The sequence below is a fragment of the Sorex fumeus genome, unplaced genomic scaffold, assembly GCF_029834395.1.
Source record: "Sorex fumeus unplaced genomic scaffold, SorFum_2.1 ptg000268l, whole genome shotgun sequence".
NCBI lineage: Eukaryota > Metazoa > Chordata > Mammalia > Eulipotyphla > Soricidae > Sorex > Sorex fumeus.
This window is the reverse complement of record NW_026606325.1, coordinates 756611-778416: the sequence shown is the minus strand read 5'-3', so window position 1 is coordinate 778416 and position 21806 is coordinate 756611. Positions and strand designations below refer to the sequence as shown.

The 21806-nt window shown below is 43.1% G+C and overlaps 1 pseudogene; it reads left to right on the top strand.

The window, feature by feature from the left end:
• Nucleotides 1–1584: 1584 nt before the first annotated feature.
• LOC130018792 (RNA-binding motif protein, X-linked 2-like) overlaps nucleotides 1585–21806 on the top strand; it is a 61174-nt pseudogene continuing 40952 nt past the window's right edge.

The following is a 21806-nucleotide window of genomic DNA, read 5'->3' as shown; positions in this document are numbered from 1 at the left end:
AAGTCCTATTTTTCCTCAGTATATTTTTACCACTTTCTGGAAAACAATCTCTTAGGAATCTCCAGACTACTGTTCTGGTCTTTACTTTATCAAACCTTAACAAATTTAACATGGACCGAAAACTGACATCCTCTCACCAGAGAAGATGGAGTGGAGGGCGAGCAAAATAGGGTAAGGGGCTTAAGGGAAACACTTTCCCTTCAGAGGACACCAGGATAGAGAATCCCTATTAACTGTGCAGCTCAATTCTCCCCTTTATGTACTAAGATACTACCCAAAGCATTCTACAGATGTTCTCTGTGGTCATTAAAACTCCGTGACATTCCTCAGAGACCCAGAACAAAGTTTAAGGATATCTGTTAAGGAACCATCAGAACAAATTCTGAATACACACTAAGAGTTCTAAGGAAAGAGAATATGCAAGCATGTCCAGCTCCTGACTCTGAACTGGACAAAACCCAGAGCAATTAAAAGAGTATGGCCCTTAATTGTAAACATCTAGTCAGAAACAACCAATCTGGTGAAGATAGCTTTTAAAAATTTTTATTAGTGATAAACCATGAGGTACAGTTGTAGACAAAGATAGCTTTGACAGGGAGGAAAGGGTAACAACAGCTGGTTCCATCAGACCTCACAGGCAGTGTGGGTGGCAGTGGGGATGGCACAAAAGTGAATTGAAAGACGCACTCTCAACGAGCAAAACTCAAAATGGGGAAATAGACCAGATCCCTGCCACACCAAGGAAAGATGACAGCCTTAGAGATTCAACCACTAATAGTCAGGTATATAAACACAGACAAGTACTTGAGAGGAAATTCTGAGGGTGTGCTTGTAAAGTGGCAGTCAAAAAACCCACGACTTTTATATAACTAAATAATGAAATAAAAGAGGGAGATATTGAAAAAAATAATCCAAGTACCTACTAGCTTAACAAAAAGAGGTGAATGCCCAATACAAGGAAAACTACAAAACATTATTTAAATGAAGGATACCAGGTTTACAAAACACATTCATTGCTTATAAATCAGGACGACGAATACTGTCAAAATGGCAATACTCCCCAAAGCACTATACAATTTAATGCAATCCCAAAACATGTAAGAGTTAAACATCCATGAAATTCATTTGGAAAACTCCCCCAAAGTAGTCAAAGCAACCCTAGTGGAAGAACATGGGAAGCATCGCATTCTAACCTCAAATCTGTAGTAATTAAAATCATGTGGGACTGGAATAAATTAAACTCTCAGATCAACTGAAAAGAATTGAAAATTCAGATAAAAGAAAAAAAAGGAAGAGGACCACAAATGTCCCCAAAACAATAGAAATGGTATCTGCCTATATGGCCCCAGGAGTAATTCCTGAGTGCATAAGCCAGGAGTAACCGCTGTGCAATGCTTGGTGTGACCCAAAAAGTAAAAAAAAAAAATAAATAAAAGCTAAAAATAAATGAAAATCTACAACATTTAAAAAAAAGAAAACGAAAGGGAAAGGGAAGTGGACATGAAGTGGAGAGGGAGAAGAGGGGAGAGGGGACTGAGAAAGTAAATGGGGAGGGTGAAGAGAAAGAGGGAATGGGAGCGGGAAATGGAGGGGGAAAAATGTCGGGAGGAGACACGTGCCGGTTGTAGTGCGCATGCGTCCCCCTTGTTACGTCCCGACGTGCCTAATCTCTTCCGGTTTGAATGATCTCCTCCGGGGGAGCTCTAGTCCAGTGGGATTGCGCGCTGAAGCCGGGCGACCGTTAAACGGCTTTTTCCAGAGGTCGTTACATCCGCATCTTGAAGCGGGAACCGGTGGAAGATGAAGTAAGGCTCCGGCTGTCCTCCGTGGAGTGTGGGAGTTCAGGGCTGGAGGATTGGGATGCGGGGCGGGAGGAGCTGAGGGAAGGGGCGGGGGCGAAGCGTCCGAGGGCGCTGGGGTCGCGAAGCCTGGAAGGCGCCGAAACTCTTCCAGGGGAGGCCTAGTTCGGTGCTCTCGGTCGCCGGGCCGTTTCTTTACTCTGCGGCAACTTCCGCAGCCCGTTGACGAAAGTGAAGTTAATCAACGAGCTCAACGAGCGAGGGGTCCAGCTGGGGGTGGCGGAGAAGGTGTCCTGGCTCTCCGAGTACAAGGACAGCGCCTGGATCTTCTTGGGTGACTTCTGCCGCGGTGCGCCTCGGGTTCCCCCCCCCTGGCTTTCGAGGGAGGGTTTCAGCCTTCCGCCTCTCTTCTCCCGTTATTCCTCTCCTCTCCCTGGCTCTCGCCCCCACCCACCCCGTTTAGGTGACACCCAGCGATGGTCAGGCGTCACTCCGGGCTCTGCATTCAGCAGCTCCTTCTGGCGGTGCTCACAGAACCTATGGGATGGTCCAGGGATGGTGCCAGGGATCGAACCTGGGTCAGCCTCGTGCAAGACGAATGCCCTGTCCGCTACACGAGCACTTCAGCCCTGCCGGCATGTATTTCTGCTTCTTATTTGGAAGGCCACACCAGGCGGTGCTCCTGGGTTTCTCCTGGCTCAGTGCACCGGCATCACGACTGGTGGTGTCTGGACAATATATGGTTTGCCAGAGATGGGAACCCGACATTGGCGACGGTCACGGCAAGTGCCGTACTCACGGTACTATTTCTCCGGCACCCTTATTTCTGTTCTTTTTCCAGGTTTTCATTTTTTCCCTCCTGTTTCCCACCCCCACCCATTCCCTCTTTCTCTTCATCCTCCCCATTTCCTTTCTCAATCCCCTCTACCGTGTTCCCCCCCTCCCCTTCATGTCTACTTCCCTTTCCCCTGTCCTCCTCTAACGCCTCTCCTTGCTCTCTTCTCCCCTTCCCCTTGCCCTCTCCTTCCCACTCCCCTTGCTCTCCCCATCCTCTGTCCTCCTCTAATTTTTAATGTTGTACAGTTTTATTTTTAATTTTTTTACTTTTTGGGTCACATCCGGCATTACACAGGGGTTACTCCTGGCTTATGCACTCTGGAATTACTCCTGGGGCCATATAGGATGCTGGGAATCGAACCCGGGTTGGCCACGTGAAAGGCAAACGCCTTACCCAGTGTTCTATCGCTCCAGTCCCTGTCTTCCTCTTACCCTTCTCATTCTCTTATAATCCTCTCCCTTGTTCCTTCTTCCCTTCCCCCCATCATCCTCTTTCCCTCTCCTCTTCTCCTTCTCTCCCCTCCTCCTTTTCCCCTCCATTTCCCCAATTTTCTCTCTCCCCCTTGCCTTTCTCATGCCTCTCTTCCCCCCACTTCTTCCCTTTCCCCTTATCCCTCCCCTTCCTCTTTTTTTGCCTTCATCCACCTCTCCCACCTCTCCCCCTTTCCTCTTCCCCATGCCCTCCTGCCCTCCCTCTTTTCTTTTTCCTTACCTTTCTCTTTCCTTTCCCCTTCCCCCCTTTCCCCTTATCTCTTCCACCACTTCCCCCTCTTTCCTTTCCCCTCTGCTACCCCAACACTCCTCTCTTCTCCTTCCCCCTGCCCCTCTTAACTTTCCCCTTCCTCTCCTTGCTTTGCATGGGACACATTCCTGGCTGCTTTGAACAATCTCATAAGTCATACTAATAAACGCATTTATAGCGGTAGGGCATGTTTGAACAAGGATTTATTTTTGTGAAATGCCTAAAAGTTTTCTTTATAATCCTTAGTGTGTGTGAGGTAGGGTTAGTATTTGCATATTCAAACTGATTTTGGGGGGCAAGGAGATAGCGGGTTAGGAGCGTAGATTATTAAACTAGGTCTGATGTCCCGCAGCACTGAAAGCCCTTCTCATAGCATCAACAGTTGTAGCCTTGGTGGCTCCAGAGCACTGCCAGGTGGCACAGGATGTTGCACAGTCTGCAATGTCAGTGCAGCACCACATCCTTGGGCCCTTCCACTGAGTTGTGTGACCCAGTATCCCGAAATGGTCCCCGGGCTCTGTTTGTAAGGACCCCTTGCAAGCATTTGATTTTGAAGGTAGCTATGGTGGATAAAGAGCAGATGACTTCAATATTTTTTTCTAATTTTCGGCCACAGTGATGCTCAGGCTTACTCCTGGTTCTGAGCTCAGGGCTTCTTTCTAGTGGGGCTTGGGGATCATCTGTGGTGCAGGGAATTGAACCTGGGGAAGCTGCACAGAAGACAGACTCTCTACCTGCTCTAGTATGACTCTGGTTAACTTTATACATATGTATATAAACACACACATATATTTGTATGCGTACACACATATGTATACACACATATATGCATATACAATCATAATCAAAACATTTATTTTGGTTTTGGGGCCACACCTGCTGTGGTCTGGAGTTACTCCTGGCTCTACATTCAGAGATCACTCTGGGTTTGGAGGAATCATATTGGGTGCTGTGGATTAAGGTTGGATGGCTACATGTAAGGCAAGCATCTGCTATACTCTCTCTTTAACTGCTGACAATATATTTTAAGATATATTTGTCGTGTTGGAAACTAACTCCTTTGTCTACAAAGTTTGGTTCTGAAGGCCCGCAAGAGTATTTGGGTAAGGCCTTGAACTTGGCTAAAATTAGTTGCATACCACTTTACCACTTGCCATTTATGGTCCCCTGAATACCTCTAGGAATGATCCTTTCGCATAGTTGGATGTTGCAACATAATTGAAACCAAGCCTTTCAAAAATTAAAAAATTGTTACTCCTGGCTCTGCACTCTGGAATTACCATTGGCGTTGCTCAGGGGACCATATGGCATGCTGGGAATTGAACCAGGATCGGCCACATGCAAGGCAAACGCCGTATTCGCTGTGCTATCGCTCCAGCCCCAGGGTTGCAGATTATTAAAGTAGGTGTCGTGTCCCCCAGCACTAAAGTCCTGCTCACAGCATCAACCCGTGTGGCCTTGGTGGCCCCAGCGCACTTCCAGGTGGCACTGGAGGTTCCCCAAGCTGTAGTGCCAGTGCATCACCACATCCTTGGGGCCTTCAAGTGAGTTGTCTGACCCAGTATCCAGGGAATGATCACTGGGCTCTGTTTGGAAGGCCCCTTTGAAAACATTTTTTGAGCTACCGAGAGTATTCGATATGCCAAACACAGTAACAACAAAGTCTCCAATGGAGACGTTACTGGGCCCGCTCGAGCAAATCGACGATCAAAGGGAGGGCCTTTACATTCTACCTTTTATGGTGTATAAAGAGTGAATGACTTTAAATTTTTCTTTGTATTTTTGAGCCACATTCATTATTGCTCAGGCTTACTGCTGGTTCTGAGCTCAGGGCTTCCTTCTGGTGGGGCTTGGGGACCATATGTGGTGCAGGGGATTGAACCTGGGCCAACGACATATAATGCAAGCTCTCTTCCTGCTGTAGTATGACTCTGGTCAACAATATATATGTATATATATATATGTATATATGTATGTATGTACGTATACACAGATACATGCATGCATACGTACATATATGTATACACACTTATATATGTATATATAATCATATATCCATACACATATATTTTGGTTTGGGAGCCATACCTGCTGTGCTATGGGGTTACTACTGCCCATACATATAGAGATCACTGCTGGGCTTCGGGGAATGATATTGGGTGCTTGGGGTCAAAGTTGGGTTGGTCCATGTAAGGTGAGCATCTGCTATACTATCTCTTGAACTGCTGATAATATATTTTAAGATATATTTGTGTTGTTGGAAACTAACTCCTTTGCCTACAAGTTTTGGTTCTGAGGGCCAGCAAGTGTATTCAGGTAAAGCCTTGAACTTGGCTAACCTTAGTTGCATACCACTTTACCACTTGCCACTTATGGTCCGCTGAATACCTCTAGGAGTGATCATTTTGCATAGCTGGATGTGGCAAGATAATTGAAAAAAAATTTCAAAAACAAAAAAAATTGGGGGGGGTTTGAGGAAAGTTTTGTTGGGTCCATTACTGGTTTTCTTTTTGTTGTTGTATTTTGATTTTGGGACATTTCTTATTAACTTTTTTGTCTTATTTAGGGGTGCTACACCAGTGGTGCTCAGGGATCACTCCTGGTGGGGCTCAAGGAATGATATGGGGTGCTAGGGATTGAACCCGGTTGACTGCATGCAAGGCAAGAGCTCTCCCCACTGTCGTGCTTTAGCTCCCTCCCTATACGTTTTTATACTTAACCTTCATTTGTCATCTGGTTCTAGCTCTGTCTTCATAGTCAATATTTAAGTTTTGTTTGTCGTCCATTCTGAACATTTTACTTCAAATAGTGTCTTATTTTGTTAAATAGATATGGTGAGATTGTTAACATAAATCTGGTACACAATAAGAAGACAGGGTAATCCAAGGGATTCTGTTTCCTTTGCTATGAAGACCACCGGAGCACAATTCTGGTTGTTGACAATTTTAATGGCATCAAGGTGAGTAAAAGTATGAAGCAGGATTTGGCGGTATGTTTCTGATGGAATTGTTTGGTTTCATTTTTCCCCTGATTCAGAGAGGCCCAGGGGCCACCAGGATGAGACTATAAGAGTTTCAGGGGTGTGGGGAAATTGTTCTAGGAAGCAATTACATGGGCCTGTGCCCCAGTCAGCATTTCTTTCTTCCTCAGTATTAGCTATTCACCCACCCACCCAGGGAGGCCTTTGTTTCTTACCTTTCCCTCCTCACCACTGTATTTCTCTAGCCCAGGAGAGTGACTCTTAGAGAATTTGTCACTGATTGCACCAGTAATAAGTAGTTACGAGGACAGCATGGAAGGGGGTTATAGGTTTTCATTTTATGGATCCTATATTCAAAGTCAGTCAAAGAAGGGATGGTTTTCAAAACAAGTTTTCCCTCTTTGGGTCATACACAGCGATGCTCAGGGTTACTCCTGGCTCTGCACTCAGGGAATACTCCTGGCCTTGCTGGGGGAACCATATGGGATGCTGTGGATCGAACCTGTGTCGGCCACGTGCAAGGCAAATGCCTTACCCTCTGTGCTGTCACTCTGGACCCTCAAAAATGTCTTTATTTATTTGTTTATTTATTTAATTTGTGTTTTGGGTGACACCTGGGGATGCACAATGACTCCTGCTTCTGCACTCAGGAATTACTACTTGCCTTGCTGGGGGAACCATATGGGATGCTGGGAATTGAACCGTGATTCGCCGTGTGCAAGGAAAATGCCCTATCCTCTGTGCTATCTCTCCAGGTCCTCAAAAATGTTTTTCAATGGGAAATGTGATAGATGATAAAAGGTAGATTAGACTGAAAGTAAAACTAAAATCAGACCTTGTATTGGAACAATAAAAGCTAGACTTTGGGAATGTTGAGTGCCTAATGAATATAGAATTGAGTATGTATCAGAGAGTGAAGTGATCCTACCGTGGGTAGGGCTCAGACCTTACCAGGCTGACCAGGGTTATGACCTGGACAGCCCATATGATCTGAGCACATTCAGTAGTGGTTCAACATCCCCCACCATCAAAAAAGAATTTTTAAGTATATGCTTGAAAAAAGAAATGGTTTTGTTTGATGTGAGTTTTTAATATTCTGTTGTTTGCCCAGAGTTTGTGTTTCACAGCAAAAGTATCAGTGTGAGCTAGTTACAAAAATTCCCAGAGTTTTTTTTTATATCATGCCATCAATAGAGCACAAAAATATTTGTATGGCACACGGGGGTAAACTGACCGAAGATGCTAGTGCACTTGCCTCAGGGGCGCAGTAGCCCTCAGTCCTGTGGTTGCCCTGAGAGCAGAGAAAATTGCTGGCTGGGAAATGTGCTCAAACACACCTGTTGGGCAAACAGTTTTGGAGATTTCCCCAGATATAGAATTAGCACGAAGTTTGTGTGGGTCACTTCGTTTCATAGAAGGGCTATCTTTGCTGATGCGTTGTCTTTCTGTCTGAGATCAAAGGACGGACTATTCGAATGGATCATGTGTCTACCTATAGGGCTCCTAAGGACTCAGATGAATTGGATGATGTGACAGATTGCTTCAGGAGAAGGGTTGTGGGGCACACAAGCCTCCAAAATTTTCAGATGAGGACTCTGAGGATGACAAGCCCACAAAAAAACGCAAAAAAGGTAAAATGTTATGACCAAAACTGATTCCAGGTGGTCTTAACTTTTTTGATGGATAAAGCTGTTTATTTAACGGTAGAAAGGTAAGTTTATTTTCTAATAGAAAGAAAATGTTCATATAACCAAAACTCTTAAGAAATAGTGACTTAGTAAACTTAAGTTTATGTCAAGATACAAATATAGATACTGATTATTTTTCTTTTTTCTCCTACCTGGCGATACACAGGGGTTACTCCTTGCTCTGCACTCAGGAATTACACATGGTGGTACTCAGGGGACCATATGGGATGCTGGGTATCGAACCCGACCCGGGAGTGTGCAAGGCAAATGCCTTACCTGCTTCGTTATTGCTCCACCCCAATACTCTTTTTATTTCATCCGACTTCCCTAGAGAAAAGTAAATTTAAGGAATATCTGATGGGCATACACACTTTCTAGAAAATCTTCTAAGACATTTTCAAAGCTCATGATTTTTATATTAGAGGATGACAATTACGATACTTTGACTCTTCATCTTATAAACTTTGCTTTTTTTGCAGTCTTGCCATGAATATTAATATACTATTAAAATTCAAATAATTAAACTGGATGATAATAGTACAGCGAGTGGGTAGCGTGTTTGATTTATACACAGCCAACCCGGGTTTGAACTCTTGCATACTGTATGGTCCTCCAAGCATCACCACCCCAACTTCAAGTTAGTTTTGGGGGGTGGGAGTCACACCTGATGGTGCTTTGGCTTACTCCTGGTTCTGCATTTGATCTAGTGTATTTAGAAAATAGGAACTTTTGTGGGAGAGTTGTATATTTTTTCATTTCCTATTTGTTGCTTTTGTCCATTTTTTAATCTCCAGACAAAAAGGAAAAAAGTAATTGAAGAAAAGCGGGAGGTACAGCACAATGCACCAGTCTCCTCTTCATCACCCAGAAGCAAGATGCTAAAGGAAAACAATTCCCCCGACTGTAAAAAGTTCAACAACAAGAACTCAAAAAAGGTTCAGAAGTCAGAATTCAGGGAGGGGCTGAAGCAGTACCACACCTCCCCTGAGGTCAGGACAGCCTACCACTCCTGAACAGAGGCCGGAGCAGAGACAGGGAGCCAAAGAAGAAGAAGCCCAAACAGGAACACAGGTCCTTAAGTAGGAGGGAGGAAAGGGAAGAAAAGAACAGGGATAGGGACAGAGATCAAAGTTCAGATACCCACATTGGCTGCCAGGCACAAGGAGCATTCTAAATGGCATGGTCCTAAGAGTAGGAGTAGGAGCAATGATATATCCCACAGGTATCAAATCCTGGCACTCCCGGAACTGGGGATCTCCCAATTCCAGAGATTACAGGCATCACTAAGACTGCAGCCGATTGAGTTGCTTGGTAGAATTGCACATGAAATGGTGTGTTCTTGTGTGTGTGTATGTTTGTGTGTGTATGTTGGGTCCCACCAGGATGTACTCATGACTTACTCTTAGCTCTGTGCGTACGGGTCAATCCTGGCAGGGCTCAGGACTATATGAGGTTCTGGGGACAGAACATAGGACAGCTGCCTGGCAAAGAATCACCCTGTTCACCGAAGTGTCTGTCTGGCCCCAGATTTGAACTATTATAAGAAGCATTTTTTAAAAATCAAAACCAATTATATCTCACTATTGATATGTAAAATCTTTTGGAGGTCAATGATTTTATTCCCGTGTACATTAATCCTTGAGGGATATATACTCTCTAAAGTCTGATGCCCTTACTTCTTTTGGGCGCGGGTGGTCAGGTAACACCTGGCGATTCTTCTGGATTTCTCCTGGCTCTGCACTCAGTTATTACTATTGGTAGTGCTTGGAAGACCATATTGGATGCCAAGGAGATTGAACGCAGGTTAGCTATGTGCAGTTCACACGCCTGACCTGCTTTTTCATCTCTCCATTGCCTCATGTTCTTAATTTTTAAGCGCAGTTTATTATCCTTGGGAATATATTTGATACCAATCAGATTACATGTGGTAAATTGGTTCATATATAGATCCAAGAACCTAACCCCCCCCAAGAACGATGAGAAATATTTAAGAAATAGGAAAACATTAGTTCTTGAATTTTCATCTGTGTTGGATGACTTTCCATTTGGCAGATAAAACCGATAGAGATGTGTGACTTAATTCGGTTTAAGTAGCGTGACATAGACACAGTAATGAAGCTGTTAGTCTGTTCTGTTTATTTTGAGATGTGTCTTTTCCTGAACCATTTTTTTGGTTGATACTTTTCCACATATGTTCCTTGGCATTTATTTTTATCGAGAAATTGACACAACAAAATTCACCTCATACAGAAATGTACTTTTTCAAAATTGCCTTAAAATTGTTTTGAAGTATTGTGAAGGTTCTGCTGTTAACTTCAGACCTTTATATGTGTATAATTGTCACAACATCCACCACCAAGCTTTGGTTGCTATCCCACCACCAAAAAGACCATGCTGGTTCCTTGCTCTACCAACTCCATCTCTCTGAGAGTCACCATTGTATTCCTTCGGTCTAGCAAGTTTGTTATTTTCTTTCACTTTTAATTTTTTTGGTGAAGCAGGAGAGTTAATATAATTGGTTTTTTTTTGGCGGGGGGAGTGGGGTCAGACCCGGTAGAAGCTCAGGGGTTGCTGCTAGCTCTACCCTCAGTAATTACTCGTAGCTGTACTTGGGGGACCACATGGGATGCTGGGGATAGAATGCGGGTTGGCTCTGTGTAGGCACATGCTCTCCTCACTGTACTATTGTCCAAGCCCTTAAGCAAATTAGTTTGAAAACTTGAAAAGCTGTGACGGTAGAGAAAGGAAGAAATGTGTGTTCGGGAGAGAGCACTGGATACTCCAGAGTAGAAAAAGGTAAATAAAGAACATAGAGGCAAGTGATATGCATGTTTAAGTGAGTACATGGACTTAAAGAGCAAGCCCATTTTGTTAGTTCTTTGGGGTGTACTTTCTTAAGTAATGCATGCTCCAAATGAGTAAATAGTGATGATTGTCTTTCACTTCCAGACTTAGCTCATGGTCTATTTCAGTTTGTCCAGAATAACATTTCATCTTTAAAAATGGCAGAATAGTATTCTAGAGTCAGTATGCCCTTGCTTCTTTAGCCAGTCATATGTGGATGGGCATTTAGGTGAATTCCTATGTTTCACCTATCACGAATCTGCTATGATCAAATCGGGTTATAAATGTCTCTAGATGGGTATTTTTCATGTCAGATAAATGCCCAGAAACTTTTTTTTTCAGGAGTAGTTTTGTTGTGTCACAGTCTTTCCTTTTCTTGTATTTTAGGCCATATCTTGCTCTGCTCAGGGCTTACTTCTGGCTTTGTACACAGGAATCACTCCTGACAGGTTTGGGAGAAAATATGCTTTGCTGGGGACCAAATCAGGGTCGCCTGCATGCAAGGCACACACCTTACTTAAATACTCTGTCAATCCTTGAGAATTAACCATTTTGTCATAGACTCACAGACTCTGACTCTGAGGGTTGATATCTGTGCTCTGAATTCAGGATTCCATGTATCTGAAAGTTCCATCATTCCTTTAAGTTTGTAAGTTTATTTAAACACTTATTTACAAAGTAGCCTGTCCCAACACTGAGAAAGCCTGTAGATTTTAGTCACAAAGACCTGCAGACCTGAACTTTCAGCAGGTTAATTTCTGGGTGAGTCCTGTTCTGAGATAGTGGAGACTGACCAGATGCATGACTGCGATTTTGCAGTTGGGGAGTGACCAGCAGCCGGGGCTCTGTTTGGGCGGGCCCTGGGCTGGCCCCTGAGGTCTCAGCCATGCATGGGTGATAGAAGGAGTTTTGGCAGCTGTTTGTTCTCTTTCAAGATTTTGAGTCATTGAAGCAAGAGTGATAGAAGAGCCTTCGCGGTATGGTGGGTGATTCGTGGGTATGACTGCAGAGCTTCCAGAAGTACAGGGAGGTAAGGGGAGGTAGCCCATTCCAAGTCAAGTTATCAGTCACAAAAAATTGCATACTTGAATTTTCAGCAAGTTAATTTCTCAGTACAGGTCAATCCTGAAACAACGGGTTCCACCCAGAGAGAAGGCAGTGTGGGCTGGCTTTCCCACCGTGTAGAAAGTTTTCTTGCATTCACAGGGTTTCTCTCCTTTGTGAATCTTCTCAAGTTCAGTGAGGTTTCATTTCAATGGATAATCTTTGCCTACATTTCATGCTCTAAGGGTCTGTCTCCTTTGTAAGGTATGTTGTGTATCGGATGAACTTATTTGTTGTAAAAAGTTTTCATCCACACTTTACATTCATATCGTTTCTCTCTTGCACGAATTATGTTGAGTGAGGTACAATTCTATCAAAAAGGTTTTCTTACATTCTTTGCAATAAACAGTGTTTTTCACGTGTATGAATTCTATATTGTTTAATGAGATACGATTATAATGAGAACGTTTTCCTGTTTACTTTCCATTCACAGGTTTTCTCTCCATGAATTTCACTCCTATTCAGTGAGGTATGATTTTTTTTTTTTTGCTACTTGAGTCACACCTGGCGATGCACAGGGGTTACTCCTGGCTCTGCACTCAGGAATTACCCCTGGCGGTGCTCAGGAGACCATATGGAATGCTGGGAATGCCTTATCTGTTGTGCTATCGCTCCAACCCAATGCGAGGTATGATTTAAAAGGAAAGTTTTCCTACATGCGTAGGGTCTCCTCTCATGGTTAGTGAGGTTTGATTTCAATGAGAATGTTTCCCTACATTTACAGGGTTTCTCTCGTGTGGATCCTGTTATGTTCAATCAGTAATGACTTAATGGAGAAAGATTTCTTCCTGCATTCACTGCATTGGTAGGGTTTATCACATGTGAATTCTTATGTTTAATCAGACATGACTTACAAGAGAAAGATCTTGAGCATTCAGTACATGAATTAGGTTTCTCTCTTGTTTGAGTTCTCATGTTGAATGAGAGAGGATTTCACTGTGAATGTTTTCCTACATTGTATATGTACATAGGGTTTCTCTCCTGTGTGAAATCTTTCATGTTGAATTAGATCTGGCTTCCTTGAGAAAGTTTTTCTACATTGTTTTTATTTGTGTTTCTCTCCTGAGAGACTCTGTTTTGAGTTATCTCTCATCCATGGCTCTACTCCTTGTTTTATTTTTATTTTTTCATGGCTGTACTCTTTCTTCAACTTGATGATTGCTTCAGGTGTGATGACAGAATGTCCCAATGATTCCAGGTCCTGTAGTTTTCCAGTGTCACCTCACTGAACGGGGTCCTCTGTTCATCAGCCAGGAACTGCCATTCTTTCCACGTGAAGTTCACACGCGCCTCCTCAAACAGCACTGTCCCCAGAGGTGATTTCATTGGGAAAGCACTAGCATCAGAGGACATGAGTATGTATGGGATGGAGGGTTCCTGAGGTACAGAAGGAATGGTCTTGTGTTTTAGTTGTTTTGTTTTGTTTTGTTTTGGGACCACACCTAGCGATGCTCATTCATTATTCCTGGGTCTAAACTCAGGACTTAATCCTGGCAGAACTTGAGGAACCATATTAGATGCTGTGGATTGAAGGTGGATTCAAGAAGTAAAAGACAAATGTCCTACTCACTATTTAGTGCTCTTGCCCAATGTTCTGGTAGTTCTAAGAAAAATCATAAGCCAATTCTTGTCCACAGTCTGAAATCATATTTTGGGTGGTCTTGCCATTCCTGGATGCAAAATGCTTCCTGGGTTCCACAATATTCATTTCCTATTCAAGCATTCCAAAATCTTTGTTCCTGCCATCCAACCAGTCAGTTTGATGTTGCAGGGGCAAACCTGGGAGTCTTTTGTGTTGGGTCCTGCTTTTCCCATGGACAGGATGCCAGGATTGTTGTGGTCCTAGATGAAATTCTCCTTACTCCGCATCTCCTTAATTTTTTACCTTTTAAAAAAAACATTTAATTGTAGCCTTTGTCTATCCAGTGCTTTGTGATGTGCCCTCCTATGGTCTCACGCCTATCCCTGCATACATGACAGGAGAATGCAGGAGTCTGGCCACCAAGTGAGAGTTCATCATCAACAGGCACAGTTTTAGGGGCCAATGGCGGCTTGGCCCCCATGAGGGAGACTCCGTGAACCCAGTCTTTCTGAGGTAGCAAGGAAGCTTTTTCAGTGATGTTGATGGGTTTTTAATTATTTATCTTCACATCTGGATGGCAATGGCAAATGGTGCGTATAGTTTTGGGCCTGTACCACTGCAAAGAAAAAAACACATATCTTTCCATTTCCTCATGTCCTCTTTTATTTCCTGAAGTAGCGTTTTGTAGTTTTCTTTGTACAGGTCCTTTACTTCCTTAGTTAAGCTGATTCCTAGGTACTTGATTTTCTGGGGCACAATTGTGAACGGGATTGATTTTTTCATGTTGCTTTCTTCTCTCTCACTGTTTGCGTATAGGAAAGCCATGGACTTTTGGGTATTGATTTTATAACCTGCAACTTTACTATACGAGTCTATTGTTTCTAAGAGTTTTTTGGTGGAAGTTATTGGGTTCTCTAAGTAGAGTATCATATCATCTGCGAATAGTGAGAGCTTGATTTCTTCCTTTCCTACCTGAATGCCCTTAATATCTTTTTCCTGCCTAATCGCTATTGCAAGTACTTCCAGTACTATATTGAACAGCAGTGGAGAGAGTGGGCATCCCTGTCTCGTCCCTGATCTTAGAGGGAAGGCTCTCAGTTTTTCCCCATTGAGGATGATGCTTGCTGTAGGCTTGTGGTAGATGGCTTTAATTATGTTGAGGAAGGTCCCCTCTATACCCATTTTGGCTAGGGTTTTCATCATAAAGGGGTGCTGGATCTTATCAAATGCTTTCTCTGCATCTATTGATATGATCATATGCTTTTTATCTTTTCTTTTGTTGATATGGTGGATTATGTTGATTGATTTCCGAATGTTGAACCATCCTTGCATCCCTGGGATGAATCCTACTTGGTCATGGTGTATGATCTTTTTGATGAGTAGTTGGATTCTATTTGCTAGTAGTTTGTTGAGGATCTTTGCATCTGTGTTCATCAGGGATATCGGCCTGTAATTCTCTTTCTTTGTGGTATCTCTGTCTGCTTTTGGTATCAGTGTGATATTTGCTTCGTAGAAACTGTTTGGAAGTGTTTTTGATATTTCAATTTCGTGGAAAAGCTTAAAGAGCATTGGGAGTAAGTCCTCTTTAAAGATTTGGAAGAATTCACTAGTGAATCCATCCGGGCCAGGACTTTTGTGCTTGGGGAGACTTTTTATTACCATTTCAATTTCCTTGATGGTGATAGGTCTGTTCAGGTATTCCAGGTCTTCTTGGTTCAGCCTTGGGAGTCTGTAGGAGTCTAGGAATTTATCCATTTCCTCGAGGTTTTGATGTTCCGTGGCATAAAGCTTCTCAAAGTACTCCCTGAGGATCCTCTGAATTTCTGTGGTTTCTGTTGTAATGACCCCCTTTTCATTTCTGATTCGGTTTATTAGGGTTTTCTCTCTCCCTTTCTTTGTGAGTTTTGCTAGAGGCTTATCGATCTTGTTAATTTTCTCAAAGAACCAGCTCTTGGTTTCATTGATCTTTCGGATTGTTTTTTGGGTTTCCATCTCGTTAATCTCTGCTCTGAGTTTTATTATTTCCTTTCTCCTGTTCGGGTTGTGCTCCTTTTTTTGGTCCTTCTCCAAGCTCTTAAGCTGTGAGGTTAGGTTACTTATGTGTGCTCGCTCCTCCTTCCTGAGGAATGCTTGTAGAGCTATAAACTTTCCTCTTAACACAGCCTTTGCTGTGTCCCATAAGTTTTGGTAACTCGTGTTCTCATTTTCATTCGTTTCTAGGAATCTTTTGATTTCCTCTTTGATTTCCTGTCTAATCCACTCGTTGTTCAATAGTGCACTGTTTAATTTCCAGGTGTTTGATTTAGTTTTCTGTTTTTGTGTGTGATTTACTTCTAATTTCAGCGCATTATGGTCTGAGAAGATTGTTGATACAATCTCTACCTTCTTAATTTTATGGAGGCATGTTTTGTGGCTCAGCATGTGGTCTATCTTGGAGAATGTTCCATGTACGCTTGAGAAGAATGTGTAGTCAGCTTTTTGTGGATGAAGTGTCCTGTATATATCTACTAAGTCCCTTTCTTCCATTGTTTCCCTCAGATGAAGTATGTCCTTGCTAAGCTTGAGTCTGGTTGATCTATCAAGAGGTGACAAAGCAGTGTTGAAGTCTCCCACTAGTATTGTGTTGCTATTGATGTCTTTTTCCAAATCTATGAGTAGTTGTTTTAAGTATTTTGCTGGTCTCTCATTAGGTGCATATACATTTATTATTGTAAGTTCTTCCTGTTGTACAGATCCTCTGATCAATAAGTAATGGCCTTCACTGTCTCTTATGACCTTCCTCACTCTGAAATCAATGTGGTCTGATATAAGGATGGCTACCCCAGCTTTTTTATGGGAGCTGTTTGCTGAGATCAGCACCAGGAGGATTACTCCATAACTTAGAGGCCAGCGGGGTATCCTAGAGGAAAGGGCTATTCAGATAGAGAAGGGAGCACCAAATAAAGGATGTTTGGAGGATCCTCCCAGGAGGGGAGATGCATGTCGAAAGTAGACTATGGACTGAACATGTTTGCCACTCAATGCCTCTTTTGCAGACCACAACACCCAAAAGGAGAGAGAGAACACAGGGGATTGCCCTGCCACAGAGACGGGGGGATGGGGGGATGGGGGTGGGAGGGATATTATCCATGGTGGTGGAAAATGGGCACTGGTGGAGGGATGGGTATCTGATCATTGTATAATTGAAACCAAAGCACAAAAAATTGTAAATCTACAACTTTAAAAAAAATAAAATAAAATAAAGGGGGAAAAAAAAAAGAAAAAGAAAAAAACACATAGATAAATAATTTAATAGAAAATATATATACACCTGGTGTCTTTAAGACCTGTTCCGAAAGAGACTAGGCTAGGATTATTATAAACACAGAGAAAAGATATTTACTGTAGGAAGTGTCTAGAACCTGCATATGCACATGCTGCATTGGTCCCATCAGAGCTACTTTTTCTGAAGTATCTGAACTTTTGGACGGTGGGGCTGGAGGAACTCGGGAGGGGTCTGTAGTGTGGTTGGGGTCCCGAGTGCGGGGGCCTCGGGCTCTGGTTCCGTGTTCAGCTCAGCAGCATAGACTATTAGGTTGGAGGTGAAGAAGAGCAGGAGTTTCACCAGGTGGAACTTAACCTGCTGTTGGGGTGTGAGGGGGTCACCCAGGATCTGAACAAGTGCACTTTTTTTTAATCTACTTTACAATGATGAGGTTTTTCGTCAGGGTGCCTTCCATATTTTTTAATTAGATATTCTAGTGGGAAAGATTTCCAACATGCTTTACACCCCTAAGATTTCATTCTGTATGCATTTGATATTGATGAATTCTGCATGACTTTCGTGAAAATGTTCTGCTCCGTTTCACATTTGAAATGTTTATCTCCAGAGGGTCTTCTATATTGCTGAAGTAGATGTGATTTCAGTGGGAAAGATTTCCTACATGATTGCTTGCTTTGCATGCAGCCCATCGGTTTGATCCCTGGCATCACAGGACTCTGTCTCAGCATTTGATGTCTGGTAATTTGCTGACAGAGAACAAGTGATAAGTGTTTGTTATTTTGTTAATACCCTGGCTGGCAGATACTATTTGATAAGTTTCTTGAGGATTTGACTTGCATTACCCTGATCTTTCACTTGCCTGGAATATACTATTCTCCGGATATATGTATCTGTTAGATTCTAGCAAGTAAACAACTCGGAAGTGAAGAATGTATCCTCTTCTGGAGAGGCTTGATCTGATTGGCAAGGCCCACTAGAATTTTGAGGTTACTGACTTATACTTAAATATGTCTAGGGCTGGGGCAACCCCGTATCAGGTAAGATGGTTCCCTTGTATGTGGTCGACACGGTTTGATCCCTGGCAACCGAATAATTGCCTGAGTGCAGATCCAAGAGTAAGCCCTGAGCAGATTGTGCACTGGACCGGACTGGGATTGATCCCAAATCCAGAAGAGAAATTGCTGTAACTTGCATGGGCTGCTGGTAAATTTAAGAGAATCAGAAAGAACAAAGGACTCATCAGGCAGTCTCACCTATATGAGGTGTAAGGAAACAAGGTACCACCCAAGGATAGTGCAAAGAAGACCAGGAGGATTATTCCATGGTAGGAAGCCTGCCTGAATGGCTGAGGGATTCCTAGTGTCTCTCTCTTTGGGTTTTTAATTGAATTAGATATTTTTTGTGAGAACATTTTCCCACCTCTTCCGTGAAAATTTAACCTGTGTTTTGCACTAAGATCCTCCTTCACATCACAATGAATTTGAGTGAAGCAGCGATTTTGGCTCAGGATAACCCTGGCAGCAGCAAGTTCTGGTGGATAGCGTCAATGGAATTTTGATGGGCTCTGCAGGAAATCTTTTGAATGCTTTGGACTGACCAGGAGAATTGTGCCACCCCTTGAACACCAGGGTTTTCTTCCCTGGTGATCCTGATAGGGAAAGTGTATCCCTTGAGCTCTATGTAAAAAAGCTGTGGCAGCTACTGCTCTTAAAGCACTTGGCCATCCTGCTGCACTTGGCTCTGGCTTCTTGCTTGAATATCCCGTTGGTCTTTGTCTGGGACCTAATGACTGGGTTACATCTCCAGATGCTATGCCTAACTTTTGGAGTCAAACATTAAAGCGCTTGCTTGTGTAGCTGTGGCAAAGTTAAAGCTGGGGCTCACGTTTAAGCCCACATTGGGGCCAGAAAGGCAGTTCTCCGTTCTGATCTACAGAAGAAGAGGAATGTCCTTGGCATCACTCAGACTTTCACGTAGGGCTTTATTGCACTGTAGGATCAATGGTTCAGTCCACACTGTGAGGCTTGAAGGTGCTTCTAGGTTGTAGGCATTGAAGCGTCAATATAGCATGGAAAGTCTGGTTCTAAGGTTCCAGTCGTGGGGACCCGAATAACTCCCAGGCGTTTTACCTGTTATTGGTTGAGCTTGGCCTTATTTCTTAGGATTTCATATCCCCAAAGCTAAAAATTTAGAGGAGTTTGCACAGTTTTTGTTATCCTTATTGTGTAGGGGAACAGATGAACAGATTATCCACACACTGAACAGGTTTTACCTTTGTAAGAGTATAATCTCTGGATCATGAGCCAGAGCGCGTGCACATAGAAGAGCATGGTTCCAAAAATCCTGAGGAAATAGACCTAATAAATCGAGTAGGTTGTTTCCGTGTATCCCAGTTTAAAGGTAATAGGTGCTGCGAGTCTGAATGCAGAAAGGATTTTTTCGATCTGCTTCTGTCAACCAGAGTGTGGACGGAGAAATGTTTCCCAAGATACAGTTGGGATTTGGTAGTGTAGGCTAGATTGGAATAAGAGATTCCTGGGGTGCTCTTAAAGGACTTTTGTACCATCCTTCATTGCGCACACCTGGTGATGCACAGGGGAGACTCCTGGCTCTGCACTCAGGAGTTACTCCTGACCATATGGGATGCTGGGACTTGAACCCAGTTCGGCCACGTGTAAGGCAAATGCTCTACCCGCTGTGCTGTCTCTCCAGCCCCTGTTCTGGTCGTTTTAAGAGAAATCATAAGCCATTAATATTGTGCACAGTCTGAAATCATATTTTGGGTGGCCTTGTCATTGCTGGATGCAAAATGCTCCCTGGCTTCCATGATATGCATGTCCCTTTGCATGCCAAAATCTTTGTGCTTGCATTCCAACCCGTGAGTTTGATGGTGCAGGGGAAGAACTGCGAGTCTTTTGTATTGGTTCCTGCTTTTGCCATGGACAAGATGCCAGGATTGGTGTGGTTTAAGATGAAATTCTCATTATTCAGCATCTACTATTGTTTTTTTTTAATTTTTAAACATAGCCTTTGAATATCCAGTGGTTTGTAATGTGCCCGCCTAGGGCCTCACTCCAATCCCTGCATTCATAATAGGAGAATGCAGGAGTCTGGCCACTGAGTCAGAGTTCTTCAGCAACAGACATACTTGTAGGGGGCAGAGATTGGCTTGCTCCCCCAGAGCGAGACCTAGTGCTCCCCTTCTTTCCGAGGCAGTTTTTCCCGTCTTTCCCTGGTGGTGCTCAGGGAACCGTATGGGATACTGGGAATGGATCCCGGGTCAGCTGCGTGCAAGGCAAAGGCCCACCCGCTGTAGTGTGGCTCCAGCGCTGAAGGTCTGATTTCTTGTAGAAAGTTTTCCTCTATTCTTTACATTCATAAGGTTTATTTCCTGTATGAGATTTACAGTGACTCAGGAGAACTTTTAGGCAGAAGAAATTTTTCCTTCAAAAGATTTCTCTCCTGCATGAATTCTTCGTTTTGAGTGAGATAGGATTTGGGAAAGTCCTACTGTGTTTTTTACATTTCATAGGGTTTCTCACCTATACAAATTCGATATTGCTGAATTCGATATGATTTTAGTCAGAACGACTTCCCACGTTCTTTCATAAGGTTTCTCTCCTGTATGAATACGATAGTGTTGTATTAGGTATGATTTTAGTGAGACTGGGTGTCCACAGACAACTTCATTCACAATGATTATATGTGGGCAGAAGAAACCTTGTATATGCGAGCCAAGTCGTTATGGTTTCAGAGTTTGACACTGGCCCGTCCTCAAAGTATGCCCTGCTAGATCATTCTGAGTCATCTCCCAGGAGTCAGTCTCTTTCACCATTTGCTGTTATTTGTTAATAGAATTGATTACAGATAAACTCATTGTTGATATGATTTGCATTTTCCTGGTGTAGGAAATTGTCAATTAAATCTTCCTTGGCTGGCATATACAACTTTTCCATATATGTGTCTGTCAGATTCTAACCAGAAAACTACTCAGAAGTCAAGAAGTTAGCTTCTTCTGCAGAGGCTTGATCTCTCTGGGTAAGACCCGCCTGAATTTTGAGGTGACTCACTTAGACAAGTGTATTTCTAGGGGTATAGCGATTGTGCAGCAGGTAAGATGCTTTCGTTGGTTGTGTTTGAGCGGGTATGCTCCCTAGCATCCGTACAGTTGCCTGAGTGCAGAGCCAAGTGTAATCCCTGAGGCATAGTGTGTGCTGTACCGGCCTGGGATTGATCCAAATCCAGAAAAGCAAATGCTGTAACTTGCATGGGATTGGATGGACTTCTGGTAAGGGAAGAGAGTCAGAAAGAACAAAGGGCTCATCGGGCAGTTTCACCTATGTGAGGTGTAAGGAAAGAAGGAACGAACCTAGGACAGTGGAAAGAAGACCAGGAGGATTCATCCATGGTTGGAATCCTGCCTCAAAGGCTGTGGGATTCCCAATGTCTTTGTCTTTGAGTTTTTTAATTGAATTAGATATGTTTTTGTGAGAACATTTCCGTACCTCCTCCGTGAAAATTAATGGGGACTGTTAACTGTATGAATTTAATGTTGTTGACTTAGTTGTTACTTTAGTGAGAAAGGTTTCTCTCCTGTCCGACTTTGATATTGTTGAATTAGATACGATTTCAGTGGGAACGATCTCCTACATGCTTACACCCCTCGGATTTCTTACTATATGAATTTGATATTGTTGAATTCTGCAGGACTGTCATGAGAAAGTTTTTCGGCCTGCTTTACATTGAGGAGGTTTTTGATCATAGTGACTTCCATATTGTTGGTCTCCGTATGATTCTATTGGGAATGATTTCCGACATGCTTTACACCCCTAAGATTTCATTCTGTATGAACTTGATATTGCTGAATTCTGCATGACTTTGTGAAAATGTTTTGCTCACTGTTTCACATTTGAAATGGTTATCTCCTGAGGGTCTTCTATATTGCTGAAGTGGATGTGATTTCAGTGG